Source organism: Myotis nattereri, assembly GCF_964212035.1.
Source record: "Myotis nattereri genome assembly, chromosome: 14".
Classification (NCBI taxonomy): domain Eukaryota; kingdom Metazoa; phylum Chordata; class Mammalia; order Chiroptera; family Vespertilionidae; genus Myotis; species Myotis nattereri.
This window is the reverse complement of record NC_138089.1, coordinates 14926061-14937647: the sequence shown is the minus strand read 5'-3', so window position 1 is coordinate 14937647 and position 11587 is coordinate 14926061.

Below are 11587 nucleotides of genomic sequence, written 5' to 3'. Positions count from 1 at the left end.
AATGGATGAAACTGGTGAATATAATATTCACAGCAATGACTGCTACCATTCTACCCTTTTAAAAGTAGCTTGTCACTGAATTATTAATATTATCTTTATTCTACTATATATAAAAATTGAGTTTATGTAGTGGTAGGATGTGTTCATGACCAATAAAAGTGGGAGACAGCTGAGCCCTGCCTCCTACAGTGCATTTTTTTTCCATTCAACTTATTGGGGTGAAATTGGTTCACAAAACCGTACAGGTTTCAAGTGTACACTCAACAAAACATCACCTCCCCCACGCCCCTTTCCCTCTGGCTATCACCACACAGTTGACTGTGTCTATGTTATCCTATATAATAAAAGTCTATTATGCAAATTGTCCCCTCGGGCAGTCGTTTGACCAAGAATTTGAGTGGGAGACCAGGAGTTCAACCACTCGCTATGATGTGCACTGACCACCAGTGGGTGGTGCAGAACATGGCGGGAGTCAGCAATACGGTGCTGGCAGTGAGCGGCAGTGGAGGCGCTGCTGGCCCCAATAGGCCCCAACAAGAGCAGGACCATGGAGGGATGGTGGAGTAGGTAAGTGGGCAGCACCAGGCCAAGGCGGGTGCAAGCGTGGCCCAGGTGCTTCCCAGGGCCCAGAGGTCAGCTGGGACCTACTCTTCCATGACAGACACTCGCGCTTTGATTTCAGGCGAGGCCTAGGGACTGCACCTGTGTACGTATTTTGTGCACCAAGCCTCTAGTGTTTATATATTTACTAGAGGCTCAATGCACAAATTCGTGCACCAGTGGGGTCCCTCAGCCTGGCCTGTGGGATCAGGCCAAAACTGGTTCTCCGACATCTCCTACGGGGTCCTGGATTGTGAGACAGCGCAGGCCAGGCCGAGAGATCCTACTGGTGCACAGTTGGAGCCAGGGAGGAACGTGGGAGGTTGGCCAGCCAGAGAGGGACCATGGGAGGGCTGCAGGGCTTGTCTGGCCTGCTTCATTCAGTCCTGATCAGCTGAACCCCAGCAGCAAGCTAACCTACCATCTGGAGCGTCTCACCCCTGGTGGTCAGTGCACGTAATAGCGAGCAGTTGAGTAGCCTTAGCATATCATTAGCATGTTACGCTTTGATTGGTTGAATGGATGACTAGCCAACCAGACACTTAGCATATTAGGCTTTTATTATATACTAGTGGCCCGGTGCATGAAATTCATGCACGGAGGAGTGGGGGCGTTCTTCAGCCCGGCCTGCACCATCTCCAATCTGGGACCCCTCAAAGGATGTCCTACTGCCAGTTTACAGGGATTGGGCCTAAACCAGCAATTAGACATCCCTCTCGCAATCCAGGACTGCTGGATCCTAACTGCTCACCTGGCCAACCTGGGTGAGGGGCTGATGGCTGTTTGCAGGCTGGCCAAGCCCCCTTAGTGACCCAAGCTCCCAGCCCCTCCTTTTTTTCTTTTCTTTCTTTTTTCAGCACCTCTGTGAGCAGAGGCCAGGGCAGCTGGAAGCAGTATCTGGGATTTATTGGTCTTCTATAAGTGAAACTTTGTAGCCTTGAGCAGGGGCCACGGCCGGCCAGGGCCAGTGGGAAGCTTGGCTTCCTCCATCACTGGGGCAACCCAAGCCTCCTGCTCACTCCAGCTCTGTGGCTGCCGGCCACCATCTTGGTTGGGTTAATTTGCATAGTCACTCTGAATGGCTGGTGGGTGTGGTTTGTGGGCATAGCAGGGGGTACGGTCAATTTGCATGTTTCTCTTTTATTAGATAAGACTAGTGGCCCAGTGCATGAAATTCGTGCATGCGGGGGGGTGGGGTGTCTCTCAGCCCAGTTTGCAATAATGCAAGCATTCTGCATCCAGCCTGACCAGAGGCCCTCCAGGCATGGAACACTTGCCTCATCGCTGGGGTGACAACACAAGCATCCCCCCCACCCCCCTGCTACTCCATGCCTGCTGCCCAGAGGCCCTCCATGGCTGAGGTGGAACGCTTGCCTCGTCGCCACGGTGACAAAGCAAGCATTCCACCAGGCTGCTCACACAGCCCTCTCTTAGTAACCACCCCCCGGGACTGGGGGACTTCGGCAGGGCTGAGTGGACTGGGCGCCGCCAACCTGTGGCTACGGGCACCACCATCTTTGTGGTGGAGTGATGGTTAATTTGCATATTACCCTTTTATTAGATAGGAGGATATGTGTGTGGGGGTGTGTGTGTGTTTTGCTTAGTCCCTTCACCTTCTTTCACCTAGGCGCCAAACCCTCTCCCCTCTGACTGCTGTCAGTCTATTCCATGTATCCATGTCTCTGTTTCTATTTTGTCCCTCAGTTTATTTGTTCACTAATTCCACGTGTAAGTGAGATCATGCGGTATCTGTCTTTCTCTGACTGGCTAACATGTGCTCCCTCCTGCTGGTGGATGATTTCAGTGCCTCTGTGGTCAGTGAACCAGGCAGCATGGACTGAGAGTACGGCTAGACGTACTCACACTAGTGAAATGCTTCAGCTTTCCTGGGGCTTTGAGTTCCCTGGCTTTTGTCAGTTTTGATCAAAGCATTAACATTACTTAATGTATATTTTGCATTATTTCCTAAATGAAAAGTTTCCAAGGCCAGAGGCAAAACAGCAATGAGCAAAACAGCAGATTTATGTCAAGTTGACATCCAAGCTCCAGAAATGCCCAAGGGGCCTTCAGAGACAGACCCTGTCCCTCTGCCCAGTGCCCATGTTGACCCTATGCCCAGCCACACAACCCTCCTACCCACTACGAGCATCTACAGTCCCTCCTAGAATGGAGGTGGGTATTGCTGATTATAATTGCTATCATATTTCTGGTGAAAAATAATTTCATAAAGGGTAAAAAACAAAGAGAGAGCAGAATAAAAGATCTTCATATGATAATATAACTGCTTTCACCACAGCCTTATTTCCTTTTCAGTCCAATCATTAAAAAGTAACGTCACATTAAGTGCTACTGAGTTGTGGCCCTGGCTGGGTAGCTCAGTTGGTTACAGCATCATCCCGATACACTGAAACTAACTGCAGGTTCAATTCCTGGCCCGGGCACATATAAGAATCAACAATGAATGCATAAATAAGTGGAAGAACAAACTGTTCTCTCTATCTCTCTCTCTCGCTCGCTCTCTCGCTCTCTCTCCCCCTCTCCTCCTCCTCTCGCTTTCAAAAAGGTAATAAATAAATTTTAAAATAGGTAAAAATAAATGCTACTGAATTGTATAATTAAAAAGGTTAAAATGAAAGTTTTTATGTTACTTATATTTTTCCACAATAAAAACATATTGTCAATGGAAAAAAAAGAAGTGTGTCACATTCATGCTGTCTCTCTCCTGCCACAGAGAGAAGAAAAGCAAGACCTTCCCTGGGCACTTAATCTCACTTAGACCTGGAGGTGGGGGTTCTTTGTTTGGATTAGGAGCTCTCTAGCGCTTGGTCTTCTTTGAAGAAAAAATATTTTTCAGAGTCTGATGGCCTTGAAGAAATGTCACACTTTTTTAAAACAGAAAGAGAAAGCAGGAACATATCCATTAAAAATGAAGACATAAACTAGAATATTGACAGGAAGTACGGAGCCAAAAAGCATCAACCTGTTTAGGCTGATGCACTTAAAAAGGGAAGACATTTGCTTGCAACCCTTTTCCATTAAAGATCATTTCCTCTTTATTCCCATTTCTTTCATAGTGTGCCCATTGTTTTCTGTTTTGTCTCTATGGCTTCTGTTCTCAAAAAAGTTAACTTTATGAGCATAAACTGCAATCTTCACATGTTCCAGCTCCATTCTCTTTGATAAACTTGACAGTTTGAATCAGACAAACTGCATATCAGTTTCAGAGGTGGAAAATCATTCCCACAAAGCCCCCAACTTGTGAGATAGCATCCCTTTTGAAAACACTTTCCAGGATTGGTAAATACTGAAATCCCTCCCTACCTGTAGGCTTGTTAATTAAATTTCAAAGGTTTTATGTCAAGGGACAACAGCACAAACCAAGCTGGGAATCTGCTTTGCTGGAATACATGTAGTAGCCGTATTTATGTAGAATTGATCCGTGCGCTTCCCTCTACACCAGTGGTTCTCAGCCTTCCTAATGCCGCGACCCTTTAATACAGTTCCTCCTGTTGTGGTGACCCCAACCATAAAATTATTCTTTTTTTAAAATATTTTTATTGATTTTTTTTACAGAGAGGAAGGGAGAGGGATAGAGAGAAACATCGATCAGCTGCCACCTGCACACTCCCCACCGGGGATGTGCCCACAACCAAGGTACATGCCCTTGACCAGAATTGAACCTGGGACCCTTCAGTCCCTAGGCCAACGCTCTATCCACTGAGCCAAACCAGTCAGGGCAATAAAATTATTTTCGTTGCTACTTCATAACTGTAATTTTGCTACTGTTATGAATCGTAATGTAAATATCTGATATGCAGGATGTATTTTCATTGTTACAAATTGAACATAATTAAAGCATAGTGATTAATCACAAAAACAATATGTAATTATATATGTGTTTTCCAATGGTCTTAGGCGACCCCTGTGAAAGGGTCATTAGACCCCCAAAGGGGTCGCGACCCACAGGTATGAACCGCTGCTCTACACAGATTTTTATTTCTCCCGTATCCTTCTTGACATTTTTTTCTACACTGCCTTGAGGCCTTTTCATACAAGATACTGTATCTGAATCATGTTCAAATAAGCAGGGAGATTAGGATTTTCTGTGAAAAACATACGCCCTCTCAGAAGTGATCTGAATTTTTGTCCCTAACAAGACGCGAATTTACTGAGGGTACCATCTCAAATGTGTAATACACAAGCTGGGTCTAGAAGATTTGTGTAAAATGCCTACAATTAAGCAAACATAGTTACGTGAGTTGGTATTGGATTATCATGCAGCACTACACTTGATAATAATGAAAAACTAAAAAGTCATTACCTTCATTGCAACAATCTATTGCTGATTTTCTCTTAAGACTCTATTAGTTTTTACCCTCTTCTGTTTTGCGTCATAACTTTATCTAGAGAACCCAAGACCCCTTTCTTTTTTAAAAATATATTTTTATTGATTTCAAAGAGGAAGGGAGAGGGAGAGATAGATGGAAACATCAATGATAAGAGAGAATCACTGATCGGCTGCCTCCTGCAACCCCGTTACTGGGGATTGAGCTGGCAACCTGGGCATGTACCCTAACCTGGAACTGAGCTGTGATTCCTGGTTCATAGGTCGATGCTCCACCACTGACCCACACTGGCCAGACCCAAAACCCAATTGTTCATTCATATGTGCTATATTGGACCTTAGATTCTCTTAACAATCCACCAGATTTTCATTTATATAACTTCCTATTATAAGCTGTCTTGTTTGAAGAAATGAAAGTTAAGATTGTGGCAGTAAAGGACAAGCTGTCAATCTGTTAAATAAATTCCTGTTGAAAAGTAACTGCATGCCTTGCATATTAACATAATTTATTAGAACAATTAGAACACATCCTTGTTGTCTTTTAATTAGATTATTCCTTGTTCTGGTAATTACACTAGACAAGGGAGAATAATAGTTTCAGGATTCTAAGATCATCTGTAGACCATGTGGAAAGAGAATGATCAATAATGCTAATCTACTGGAACACTTAAATTCCCAGAAAGAGATCTTTTATCATGAGCAATCCTTTGTATAATCAGCAGTATTTCTCAGTGTCTGTGCTCATTTTACCCAAAGTTGAAAAGCAGAGCTATTGGACAAATAACAGACATTTATTATTCTAGAGTTAGAAAGCTGGTCAGGCTGGGCCACCTCTGGCCTCCAGTGGCTCAGACATTGCTTCACTCCCTTGCAAAATGCCAACAAATAACCACAAATGAAGGATTTAAGATTCCATGCAGAGCAGCACAGCCAGCAGTCTGAATGTCTAACAGGGAGAAGGTAAGATTTTTCAGTTCTGATCCTAAGCGAGGAACCATAAACTTCCTCAATTTAAAAATATATCCAAATAGATGAAAATTTCTTATAAATGAGAAGACTGCTGCATTTCTAAAAATGAATAACTGGTGACATTTTCATACTTGAAGATATAATTTGCAGAAATCAATGCAGAGGCTGTATGACAGGGAAGATGCCTGGCTTTCAGGAATGGGCTGGGCCTTTAGATAGGAGCTGAATTACTGTCTCTGCTTTTATGTTTTAGTGACCACAGGGGAGTCAAGCTCCAAGGCCTCTCCCATGCCCTACGCAATCACCAGAATGCTAGGAAATCCTAGAGAGAATCTCCCAGGGCTTCTAGGGTTCAGAATCTCTAAAAAACAAATAAATAAAATAAATAAAAGGTCATGTGTTGGCAAACCCTGTCCTCAAGGATAACCCAATGGTTCAGTGGAATGATGACCCGAAGGTTGCGTGGAATGATGCTGGGATACATAGAGCTGGCACCAGCGAATCTGAAGTTCTCTGTAATAACAGGCAACATAAATATCCCCCCCATGGCCAGGATTACAGGAATCTCAGCCCCACTGTTGACTGTGTCTGCCTTTGTCAATGCAAAGTCGTAATGAGACCATGTCTAGACAGTATTGATCTCCTACCAGAAAAAAAATAATTCAGAGTGTGACCTCTTTTCTAGCTTAGACCAAATGACACCCAACTCAGCATCATTCATTCACACATTCTAGCACACTCCCTAACCAGAGACATTTTATCAACTAAGCAACCGGGACACACATTGTCTTCTTTTCAAGGTATATACAAGATTTTTGATATTCAAATAGCACATAATAGTTACTTAAGCCTATTAAAGAATATAGAGAAATTAAATGAATTTTTGTGTCTCTTTTTTACCTTGATAGGCAAAGAACACAGACTTTAAAAAATGAGATCTACATAGTGAAAGAATGAAAACTGAAATTAATGTGGGTAAAATATCTAAAGGAGGAATCACTTGCTTAAGCCATCGGAAAGCTTGGGAGCTCAGGAGCAACAACTTCGCTGTCCATTCATGGTCCTCCATAGAAACACCTCTTTTAATTGGCAGGAGTGCTACTAAGAACTTAGGGTTCCTTACCCCTCTGATCTCTACACTGGCAGAGCCATACTGTGCTAGAGGCACCAAAGGTTTGCATTTGAGCACCCTGTTGTCAGGCATTCCAAAGCCAGGCCAAGTGTGGGATCTGCCCCCAGAAAGTCAGGAAGGAGGGGAATATGGTTTACAATACCTGTAAGAATGGAGAGAAAGCTCCCCAGGCAGGCATCGTGATGATGAGCTAAGAATGGAGAGCCTCAAGCTGCAGGGGAACCAGAGAATTCTACCTGACTCTGGGGCTGAAATGAAGTCATGGCTCTGAGGCATCCAGGAGGTTCTAGAGGGTGGAAGGCAGGTGTTTAGCTTCACTAAAGAAAAATGAAGCAACCACCTCATTATGTTGCAAAAGTATCAAGGTACAAATCTATCCTTGGAGGAATGTTAAATAGAAACACAATCCTGAGAGAGACTTCCACCACTATAAACATTTCCTTAGAAATGTACCCAGAACAAAATTACCGTTTCTGTGCTCCTAAACAGACTTGCAAGGCTTGGACATACGTCATCCTCTAAAGCAACCAGAAAAAGAGTTCCTCCAGTCCTACTAGCATCCTTATTGTGCTGGATTTTGAAACTTTTGAGCATTCACTTCCCAAACTAAAAGTTCAAAAGGCTAACAGAGTGACACCTCGAAAACCAGAAAAACCTTAACTATTGATAGCACAAGCCACTTCCCAGATGGGCTATATATGATTTCTTGCAAGCTGAGTAAAACTCCTATATTTGCCTGAAATGAAATGAAATAAGCCAGTCATGAAATTCCTTGTCCCTGTGTAAATGAAGGACACAAGAAAGAATGGCATGATGCTCTTCCTTCTCTTCTCATCCAAGGAAGGTAACATGGTTCTGGGTTGGAGGACACCATTGTGGCAGGATATGAGGTTAATTTACAGGCTATCTCAATCCTAACACACCGGGGTAAAGCTAAGTACAGTGTGTATCTATCTTTCTAATGTTCAAGAAGGAGAGACAGTGGTAAAAAATAAAATGAATACATATTTAAAATATATACAACTTATTTAAAAATAAAGCAAGAGCAGTTGTGATTTAGGATAATTTTGTTGGAGAAACTTAACTCTCTAGGAAATATGGGCCCTAGTAAATACCTACAAGTAACACAAAAGTATGTGATAGCATCCAAACATTCTGATTTGGCCAAATGTTAAATTAGCCAAAATCTCTCTATTGATCAGGTGATTGGTTTAAAATATTCATGAACTAGCAGAAGCATAAAAAGTAAGTTCCAGAAACAAGAAGTAAATCACATACATCCACAAAGAGGAATGAAGGCATTTTGTGCAAACTGCCAGTTATAAAAAACAGTTATGGGGAGATAAAGTACAACTTAGGGAATATAGTCAGTAGTCCTATATAAAAAAGCCTAATATGCTAAGTGCCTGGTCGGCGGGTCAACCAATCAAAGTGTAATATGCTAATGATATGCTAAGGCCTCTCAACCACTCACGATGACGTGCACTGACCACCAGGCAGCAGGTGCTCCAACCAGTAAGTTAGTTTGCTGCTGGGGTCTGGCCGATCGGGACTTAGCAAGACGAGCCAGACATGCCCTGGAGCCCTCCCGCGGTCACTCCCCAGCTGGCTAACTCTCCAACCCTGATAGTGCATCAGTGGGGTCCCTTGGCCTGGCCTGTGCCCTTTCGCAATCCGGGGGATGTCGGAGAGCTGGTTTCAGCCTGATCCCACTCAACCCAGGAGCTGCCCCATGGTGGTCAGTGCGCTCCCACAGGGGGAGCACTGCTCAGCCAGAAGCCCGGCTCATAGCTGGGGAGTGTAGTGGCAGCACTATGGATGTCCGAGGGCTCCCAGACTGCAAGAGGGCACAGGCTGGGCTGAGGGACCCCTCCCCCACCTGCCTGCCGAGTGAACGAATTTCGTGCACTGGGCTGCTAGTAGTGTAATAAGTATGTACAGTGTCAGATGGGTACTACACTTACATTATGAGTTGATTACTTTATAAACTACATAAACGTCTAATCACTATGTTGTACACCGGAAACTAATATAATATTATATATCAACTGTAATTGAAAAAAAAATTTCAAAAGAAAAAATCTTGGGGAACAGATTTTTTTAGGTATTTTGTAAATCATTGACTCCGGGCACAAAATACCCTGCATATCTAAACCCAGAGCATCCCTACCGTGGCCTCCACAGTTACAAATGCCCCAAAGGAAACCTATTTCTTAAAACTTCCCCCAAGTGTGATTCAACATGTCTATTTTTAAAAACCCCGTTTTCTGACACTTAATGCTATGTGCTAATTTTTACCGATGTCTAACCAAATATGCCTCCCCATTACATAAATCAGTTCTTAACGCGGCAAGTGAAGACAGAGAACTAGTTACCAGGAGCCTCACTCTTATAAAAATCAGACGTCAGCTTTTTCTTTTCAGATGTGATGTCACATCCGTCACTGTCTCCCAAGCCTAGCGTAAACCTTCCTGAATCTTTCAAAGTCAGTACAAGAGCTAAAAGATGGTTATACAGCATGAATATAAGGGTAGAAAGTCTTGCCATTTCTCTTAATTTATTTCTGAATTCAGCTTGGTCTTCATTAGTGCTACATACTGCCTTATTATTCAGTGTCCTCTGTGACCCCCGGAAGATCTTTCTCTGAGGGTGCATATTTGTTCACTAACTGTATAACAATTTTATAATCTGCTGAATTTTCTGATACTTTGTTCCACATTTGTCCTAAATTAATGAATTCCATTCTTTTTGGCTTCAAGTTCTCTTTATTAATAAGTTCACTCTGAATGTGAAGTTTGTGTTTAAAGGAATTCATAATTCTTTATTCTCAGCTTGGTATTAACAATAAATTTAATAAGCATTGTATCTAATCAATTTTTTTTAAGTTCACTAAAATGTTAAGTGTTCTAAGCCTTCATTCCCTTTGAAAATACATTTATTTCAGCTTGGGCTTTCCCTTCACCTACTTTCTAAGAGAAGTATCATCTTGTGCCGGATTATGTAAATGGTAAGAAAAACAGGACTGGAAAATTGGGATGAAATTAAGAGTGAAAACGTCTAGTCTGCAGCTTTTTTCCTTTTTCTTATTTGGTTAAGTCTGGAGCTTTAACAGAAACTGTGTGTCTATTTGAGAGTAAAGAGGTCACAGAGGCAGAGACCCAGCCTCTGAACTCACACCTGCCAGGGCTCTGCATGCCTTTTTTTAGCTACATTATTAAAAATCAATATGGCATAATATAGTGTTTATTATACCTAAGGAAGTACAGTACATAAAAAAGGGGAATCCAGAGCTAAATTAAAACTTTATCAGCCTTCAGACCAATATGGTATATATTTGTAAATTAAATCTGTCACCAATAAAGATGTACCACATAGCAGGGGTATGTGTGAAAGAATGAGAGAATGGAGGAGTCAGAAACATAAACAAATATAACAAATGAAAACTCCAGGGCATACCCGAGGATCTACACAGCCTGTACACAAACATAGCAGGTCATGTCTTAAGGCAGGGAACTTGACTTCTAAAGCCAGAGCCCAAGGCAAATATTGCCTCGAGTCAAACTTAACACTGAGATCATTTAAATCACCTGTAGGGTGCAAGTTTCATTGCTTTGTGTAGTCAAGCTTGACAGTAACTACTGCAGAACAAATACCTGAGCTACGCTCCAGAAAGGAATTAAAGAAATGTCCACCTACAGATATGAGGGTACTCAAACCACCTGTCTCTAAGGAATTATCAAATCTTTGCCAAGAAGGTGATGAAGAGTAAACTTATTTACCCTCCAATAGGCTTATGTCAATGTTTTCGCATGAACTGTTCATTCCTTTACTTTATTAATAGATATATCCGTCATTGTTAAAATTAAATAAGGTAACCAACTGGCATTTCCGGTTGGGGCCTCATGAACAGCTAGTCGTTGCTCTTCAGCACAGAGTGGAGGAGATCTGCCCCTGCACGGGGCTCTCAGTGGGCACAGGGTGTATCCACTGCACACGAGAAGCACTTCTTTAAGCTTGGGTGCACCTCAGCAGATGGCTCCCTGCCTGGGCCTGCTCCTTGCAAAGCCACAACACAGCACATTAGGTTCAAACCATAGGGCGGATTTCTTTTCCAAAAAGGCATTCCTATCAACTCTATCAGGGAAGCATGTGAACCCAGGAAATTCAGTTCATCCACCCATGAGTCTCCTTCACTTGTGCTTGCTTACAATGGCACGCCACTAGAATCTAGAAACTAGAATCCCGTTTCCTTCCCTCTCCTTTCTTCCCTTCCTTCCTTTCTTCCTTCAAATATCTGCCTACAGTAAAAAAAAAAAAAAAAAAAAAAAAAAAAAAAAAAAAAAAAAAAAAAGACAAAAACAAAAGAAAACCAGCAAGAAGGAAACCAAATGGATTTTCTATTAGTCAACATCTCTGGGATATACTCATTTTTTTGGTCCTCATATAAACTCCCTTCAGGGTGCTCCTTTATGAAAATCAGATAGGCCAAATGAAGTAAAGAATTCGAGGCAAAATTTTACCCTTGACTTGTGGAGAGAATA